At 35.1% G+C, this 8,706-nt stretch overlaps 1 protein-coding gene across 4 annotated transcripts in view; it reads left to right on the top strand.

The window, feature by feature from the left end:
* The first annotated feature begins 1,048 nt into the window (after window positions 1-1,048).
* zormin (spectrin and immunoglobulin domain-containing protein zormin) overlaps window positions 1,049-8,706 on the top strand; it is a 799,654-nt gene continuing 791,996 nt past the window's right edge. For 2 of the 4 annotated variants that reach the window (XM_081744925.1, XM_081744924.1), the window contains exon 1: window positions 1,050-1,307. The gene's annotated coding sequence lies outside the window, so the exon portion shown is untranslated. Of the gene's footprint in view, window positions 1,308-8,706 lie in introns of all 4 variants that reach the window. The other 2 variants (XM_081744929.1, XM_081744928.1) reach the window with 2 other exon arrangements.

Raw genomic sequence — 8,706 nt, 5'->3', positions numbered from 1 at the left:
TCACTATTGAAAGCATTATGTGTGCTTTGCTCACCTAAGTTTTGAAATGTCAACTTTCATAGTAAACTTGGCCCTACTGAATGCGATATGGACTTCAAGCAAGTACGATTAGAGTAATCAAGATAGCAAAGCAAATTGGTTTCTACAATCAATGAGCTAATGACAATATTTTGACACAGACTTGTTCATGATAACAAAATACCATAATTAAGTTCTATTGTGATTATGTAATCTTGCTTTATTATGTTTCCAACGACACAATAACACAGTTCTGTTCCACATTTTCACTTTGTACGCGCCTTTGGCGTGGGAGACTCCGGTTCGATTCCCGACGGGAGCTCATGTGCTTCGGACCCCACGTTAAGCAGTACGTCCACCCCTCATATAGCCTCGCTGCTGAAAGGGATGCTAAACTGAAAATTAAATCAAATCAAATTTTCATTTTGTAATACTGCTTTACCGTAAGATATTAATTTATCCCACAATAAGATTTTGCTGCAATTTTTGCAATGTCCCACTTTTAGTTCTTGACATTATTGTCACCCTAGTTTCAGAACCGTTCTTTCTTACGTCAGATTAAGTGCTTTTGATCTCACGAAAATCTTCCTTGGATATGCAACCGTTATGTACAAGATTGAACCTGTTTGCAAACCAACAATGGATGAATAGACTAAAAATCATTACATGTAACCAGTAGTGTACGCAGAAGTTCAGGGGGTGCAGGTTCCCATGTTCATATAATTTCAAGTTGTATTTTATTTTATTTATTTATTTATTTATTTTTTACCTTAGTATGATGAATGGTTACTTTTGCATAATACATAGCTATATTATTCATGGGGGTTAAAATCCCGAACCCCTCTTTTGCGTACGCCACTGCATGTACCACTTCCTCTACTTAATAAAATTCTGGTTATGGATCTATCTATTTGACAGAACTAATTTTATTTATTTATTTATTTAGTGGTATTATGCACTTTTAAACTACAGTAAAGCAATGAAGTTGGCAAAACTGTACACACAGCCATCTATCGGAGAAAGGTTAAAACACGACCTTAGTCTTAGTTATGTGGTTGTACTCGCAGAGTCGCAGCTGGTGATAGAATGCGCTTGCTTGGTAGAGCAGGCCTGCTCTGCCGCGAAAATTAATGTCCACGAAATTATTATTGAGTCAACGGACTGTCAGTAAGTCCCGTTGACCGGAATGCGAGGAAACTCGTATCTCGGCCACGGCAAGATCCATGTAATTCTCGAGTGTGTTGGACGGACTTCTCAGCTGCCGCTTTTGTTCGAACATCATCGGAACCGTAAGTACATTTACCTTATATATGTTAAATCTAATAAACAGTAATTCTGCTTTTAAAAGGGTACAAAAAATATAGACAAGTTTGTATGAGCACGTCACGAGGGTTCCTGATACACAACTACTCAACTACAGTAAGTCAAATGCAATTTAATATGTATACATTTAAATTTGTCTATTGTTGACACTTTTTTAGCCTACTCAATTATATTTTTATCAACGGGCATGTATACATATAAGACGAGTCTGTATATGCCGTACGCTACAGATACAGCAAATAGTTTAAAGTTTGTTTACAATGTTTACCTGACATACACAATATCCAAGAATGTTGAATTTGTTTGCCAATGTGCTTATAATGAGCATAGGACTGCTGGACAGTTTCTGGATTTTAATTTCCTAAATATAATGAGTATTTTGAAGTAGTTGTTTTATCAAGAGCATATCTTTGAAAGTTGTATAATATGAAAGATACTGGACCTCGAATTCCCATCCCGTCAACACAAGACCACCCTTTCTCTTCGATGTGGTTAATAACCCACCTAAACTTATTGGTGGGATTATCTTTATACAAAATAATAATAATAATAATAATAATGGAGAATCTATTGTTTGAACTGATTGACACTGTTGTCAATGCAAATTGAACACTTAAACCGTTAGTTGATTGGATGTAGGCCCCCTTTCAGCACTGAGATTATATGAGACGTCGACCTATAATTAACCGTAACTTACCAACGACCTACACATGAGTTCATACCAGAAATCGATCCCGGGTCTCCTGCAACGATGCACAATGCAATTTGAACTCTAGCTAAAACAATTTCTGGTGATCTAAATAAATTAATATCATCAAATTTTATATATTTTTTTCCTGTTAGTTATTCATGTAAGCAGAATGTTAAAACATTTTGGCCTTGAATGAAGGGGTCGTCTGCCTGTTCCTATAAAACCACATGTGTATATGTTAAAGGACGGGAGCGTGATCGAATCGCCTTATGCGTGATTTCACTTCGTCGTTTTGGTTTACGTGTCCCGAGTCGAAAATGATTTCTTCTTGATTGCTTAGGGCTAAAAGGAAGAAGCACGACTAGTTCTGGAGTTCTTTTACGTTGGGTTGGTGCTCGCTGGTGCTTTTGGCTAGCAACCACCGAGATTTTTTTCTAGTCACGCTACAAAAACTCATTGCTTGCTTGCGTCTTGCTTTTATTTTGTTTCTGTACAAACTTGATACACTATTTTTACTATGACTAGTAGTTAAAAATGATCCTATACGGGAGAGCAAAGAGAGAAAAAAAATGTCTTGAGACATAGCCTTTCCTGAAAGTAAGCAAAATTGGTCGCTGTGAGAAGTAAAGATATATCTCTTTTAGACAGACATTCTTTGCTGATTTAGAACTAAGTAGAATTAAGAAGTAGCGAACGCCTGTCTGTAAAGCTTGGCTAATACCGTTGGAGCAGGTGCATCCACTTAAACGTGCGCAATGTCTGCTTTGGCACTGCAGCCAGTGTAAAACCAGATTTGTGGGGTTGGCTAAGTAATCAACACGCCTCCTTTGATTCGAATAGGTTCGCATACCATTCCTGGTATGATATGAAATGTAATATATTGATCCAGAGGTTTCATTTCATTATTTTTAGTTTAGCGTCTCTTTAAGCAGAGAGGCTATATGAGACGTGTATCTATAGATTAACGTGAGGTCTGAAACATGAGCACACGACGGGATTCGAATCTGGATCTCCCATGCAAAGCCAGTGACGTGCATTGGTCTGACGGCTTAGGCTACCACTCATCTTCATAATTCATTATTAATAGCAATAGTAATGTTTGTAGCTTTGTTGCTGTTATAATATTAGAATCAGGACTGGTTCTACCATATGTGCTACATGTGCATTTGCACGGGGCGTCAAAATCTCTCATAACTGTATTATTTTAAATAAACTAGCTGAACCTGCGCTCTCTACACAGCGCATCATTCACATATGAGCATCAATCTCCTTGTTATTCCTCACATCTGTACATGTCCCTTTAGAGACACAAGTGAAAGACGTTTTGATAAAAATCGGCAAGAGATTTTTTCTATTATTTTTTTTCAGTATCTCGTACCGTTTGCAAGATTTATCCCTACTTCTGGTTGGAGTTTTTAATTCATGTATGATCAGTATCTTTTTCTTACATGCAATATGTAACAAGCAAATACATTACACACACACAATTAATTATAATGTCAGTGATATATGGTGTTCATTGGGCAAAACACTCCTAACAATAAAGATTCAGCTTAAACTGGAGAAATGGTTATCTTTCGTTTTTCATTATAATTTGGACATGAAACAAACGCCTGAGAGATATGCAACCCATATATACAATTATGTGGTGTTGGAATGTATAATGCGTAGGATACGATACTTTTTTTTAATTTCAACACTTCCAGTGTACCCGTAAAAATGTAATAAATAATGGTCATGTTTTTTTTTTTAAATATTCAGTTAGAACTGGACAATTACGTAATCTTTGCAATCGATCAGTGAAAACATAATCTTTCTAGAGCGTGTAGTTTCCGAGATATTGTCGAAAGGATTGGCCACAAACATATAAACGTCCATAAACTTATAGTTTTAAAAAAACTCCAGAGATGGCAGCACAATTCATTTGCATTGATTTTGGAGAAGGCTTATTAAAATACAAAGGCTTTAAACAATAATTAAAAAAAATAAACTTGATGAAAAACATGTATTTAAATAATTTACTTAAATTACACATACCTTAAAATATTTCTTTGTTAAACGTGAAATCACAAATAACCGTAAATCAAAGGTTTGAAACCAAAAGTTAGGAGTTGGAGTTCAGGCGTTTTTGTTGCTTCTGTAGCATTTTAATAAATATATATTTCTTGTTTGAAACAGACTTCATGATTATGGTAGTTAAGTTGAATAAGGTGACTTTCTATTTGAATACTATATTCATAAATCATGTTTAGATCGCATTAGTCACATGTACAGTGCTAAAGCGAATTTTTAAACAAATTCTAGCATGAATTTCTTGGTTATCAAATATAAGATCTCGATTCTTGATCATAGTAGCGACACCTGATCAATTTAATTAGTTATCACAGTTTTAATACGAAAACTAGTCTTGCGTTTGACACAAACAAGTTGCTTGTCATTGAGGTAAAAATATTTTTTTTAATAGATGTAGAAGGAGAATCAAGAAATAAAGATAAAAGAACTAGTTGCACTGGAATTAGAAACCAATATTGAGATTGAAGCTCGGGATTATTATTTAAAGAAAGTAAAACAGACATAATGAGATTGTAGTATTTAGGGCCTTTCTGAGTTCGAGTAGACTTTCTCTTACCTTCTTTGTTCATGATGGAGTAGCATCTTAAAATCACGGCTTTCAAGATTTGTTCTTTTTGGAGAAACGGGCGTTGCAAATGATGCCATTGAACGGGGCGACAAATTGCCTAGGGTCGGCCTTGAGTAGAATAATAATAATAATGCACAGAATATATATAACAATGAAGAAATAGAACTTGGAAACTTTTTTCTTGAACTTTAGTTTTCAGCTATTATTACTTTTTTAATGTTTAATACCTTATGTTATGCACTGAGGCTAAGGGAGACGCTGATAATACAGTAGGTAATAATAGTGGAATTTCGAAACTGGATAACTTCGAGAAAGCTCACGCATACTATTTGTCCACCACACGGTTCGCTTGCTGGGAGCTGGAATCGAAACACGAAACCCACGCAGTAGACGTGAAAGCTGTGTCACTGAACAGGCCTAACTGAAGCGCCATCATACCTCTGAGCAGTTTACTTGTTCTGGTTTGCAACGATAAAATGTTGATTTTTACCGATGTGACTTCCCTGGGCCGCCTTTCTTGTTCCCTTATCCTGTAGGATTTTCCCCGTGCTGAAAGAAATAAACAGTTTTTCATTAATCACTTTGCAATACTGAATTAATCTTGTCCTTAGCAGCCATACAAATCTGTTTATTTATTACAAGCCTACCGGTACTTGGGGACTTTGCCCCCCAGACTCCCATAATTACTCGTCCTACTGCTTTGCACCTCACATTTCAGTCTTTGCTGCTGTTCTTCGTAAGGTGAAAATACATCCATGGCATTATTCTTTGTGAAATATTTAAACCATTTTGAATACACGTTTCAATGAAAGTGAAATGAAAATTCATCTCGACACAAATGCTATGTCCAAAAATTAATTTCAAATGGTACATCCATATTCCCATGATGACGAGACTGACAACCTTGAAGTCATTTTTGGATCAAAAGATCCAATATATTTCAGGGAAAATTTTTCTTGTAGGCCTTATATCTCGAGAACTACATATAGTGTATCCAAACCAAAACTAACAATTTACTCAGTATGATCGACTTATTCCGTAAAAAAATATGAAAACTCTATTTAAGGATTGTTCAAAAATTTCTGGACCCTGATCCACAAAATTCAACATATTTCATACAAACAGTTTCTTGTACGCCCCATATTTTGAGAAATACATATAGTGTAGACAAATCAAAACTAACAATTTACTCAGTATGTTGTGCTTATTCCGTAAAAAAATAAGAAAACTCTACTTAGGGGCTTTTCAAACTTTTTGTGGCCCCTGAGCCACAAAATTCAATATATTTCATACAAACAAACATTTTCTTGTACGCCTTATATCCGGAGAACTACATATAGTGTAGACAAACCAAAACTAACAATTTACTCAGTATGATGTGCTTATTCCGGTGATTCCCGGTGGGAACTCATGTGTTTCGGGTTGAACGTTAAGATTTAGGCCCACGTCTCATATAGTCTTGCTGCTGAAACAGACGCTAAACTAGAATCCTAATCGTAAAAGAAATAGATCGTTGTAACACATTGTAAAATTGTAGTTTTTTTTCAGTTCTATTGCTATAATGTTGCTTAAATAAGTATGCCTAATAATTTATTTATTTATTTAACAATCACCAGATACAGCTCAGAGGCCATTTTACGCTGGATATACAACAACAACAATAACAATGGAAAGGATTGGGGAAGGTATCGGCGAGGGCCTGTTTAGTAGGTACCATCCCGGCATTTGCCTGGTGATGGTGCGCAGGCAAATTGTTAATACGCGTGTTAGCTGCATTTTTAATGTTTCTTTGTTTGTTTGTTTTTTCTTTTCTTTTCTTTTTTGTATTAAAATTTGATTCCCAGTGGGAACAGGGAAACAATGTTTGTTCTTGAATGAAAGAAGTCGAGAAAATCAGCAACAATGCTTAAAGTTTTCTGATGACCTGACCACTCCATCTTCGACCGAGGCTTAAGAGGGCTCTCGACGCCGAAATTAAATTGCCCGCAAATTTTAAACTTCTTCGTAAATATCTCAGAAACGTATAAAGCAGAGAAAAATTGCAAGTTGATGTTCTTTTAACAATATAATTTTACAAATGATAATGTAATTACAACTTCTCTGAATATTTTCCGTTGTTTGAAAGTTAGGAAATTAACTTTTTAACGCGAAAAACAATTCATTCCTATCTTTTTACATAACTAAAAGATTCAGGGGAGTTTTAACTACGCTATCATTTGGAAAATCATATTGTTAAAACAACAACAACTTGCAATTTTTCTCCTCTTTATAAGTTTGTGAAATATTTAGGGAAATATTTGAAATTTGCGGCAATTTAATTTCGGCGTTGAGAACCCTCTTAACCTCTTCGAGGCTCTGCGCCAAGAAAATGTATTTCTACTTTTAGTTTAAACAATACCGTGAAGAAATTAGAAAGCGAATTGAATTAAAAGATAGCAATTTCTGGTCTAGAATGACATAAATAACTAATTCGGAACCTATGCTCTACATTAGCGTTTCCCAACCAGTGGGCCGTGAATGGGCCGCTGGTGTGCCGCGAGTAAATCGAAACGAAATTATTAATTATATAGCAATTAAATTGCAGGACATAGGGAAAAATGTATATTTGTATTTCACATTACTATGAACCTGTAATGTGAATCTACAGTTTTAAGTTTCGTACCGCGTTACTTTTCTGTACGTTTTTAATATTAAAAAAGGTATTTATCATTGTTATGACGTTATGGCCATTATTGCTTCTTTATTGTTGCAGACAATTTCGTAACTTCAAATTTTAAAACATTCAATCCTTTCGACAAAAGAAACATGCATACGAATTACCTACATTTGTTTCAAAAGTAAAAGAGATTTGTTTGTTCGTTCATTATTTAGTGATTTTCCTTGTTAGTGAAAGTTTGGATGCAGTTTTCGAAAAGTAAAGCGTATTTTTAAAAGTCTAAGTCCAATATTTCATTGCAATTGTTTTCTATTTTTAAATTCGAATGAAAAATAAGCATAATGATTTACCATGGTGGAAAACCAGTGATAGATCTTTCTTCTCTGCGAGATGATGACCAGTAATTACAGAAAAAGATACCATGGTATTTTATATTTAAAAATAATAAAATCTATGAGTGTGCCGCGAGAATTACACTCATAGTGTGCCGCAAGTTGAAAAAGGTTGGGAAACGCTGCTCTACATTGAACTCTTTCTTGGAAGCAGTAGTCTTTGGTCAGCCCTAGGTTGCAAAAAATTTATATTAAAATTATATCTCAGTTTAGACAGGTTTTATCTTGATATTGTGATGCGGTGCTTTGCACTAAATTTCAGTCATTGCACTTCACTTGACAGGTAAAAATCAGGCGCCCGACTTGTATTTCCAGTCACCATGACAACCTATCTTTTCCAGGCTACGCCATTGTAACGACTGCGCTAAAAAGAAGCGTTAAATATATATAAAAAAGAAATAAATAAAAAAAATCCTCTCTCTCTCTCTTCCATATTAAATTCGCACAACTCAAAATATAATCATACTATAAGTACAAAATGGACTCATTTATCAAATGTAAGGTCCGCGGTGGCTCAGTGGTAGAACGTTCACCTCTGGTTTATGCGGTTCTTGGTTCGATCCCAGCTCACGCCAAGTGAACTTTGTTTTGGACAAACACGGCATACATGGGTTCTCTCGGGGTTCTCTCGTTTCCTCCCACTATATTCATTCTACTATTTCATTCATTTCTCATTATCACTGTCTGCTTTAGCCTAGCCGACATAAGCGAAGGACGTAAAACTCAAAGATGTCATTTATCAAATGTGTTTTATCTCAAGCGGTTTAAACGAAACTTGTGCTGATGATAAAATTAGGCATTCTTACTTCGGACCAGAATTTTTAGATGCATAATAATAATAATAATAATAATAATAATAATAATAATAATAAAGTTGTCCAGGTATTTATCTATTATCCTAAAAATGTTCTGTATCCACAAAATAGGTTCTGTGTAAGGTTGCCATAATTTTTTGATCCAAAATACGGACAGACCTTAAAATGAC

Source organism: Thermobia domestica, chromosome 17, assembly GCF_964235325.1.
Source record: "Thermobia domestica chromosome 17, izTheDome1.hap1.1, whole genome shotgun sequence".
NCBI lineage: Eukaryota > Metazoa > Arthropoda > Insecta > Zygentoma > Lepismatidae > Thermobia > Thermobia domestica.
The sequence above is the reverse complement of the archived record's forward strand: the minus strand, read 5'-3'. Positions and strand labels throughout refer to the sequence as shown.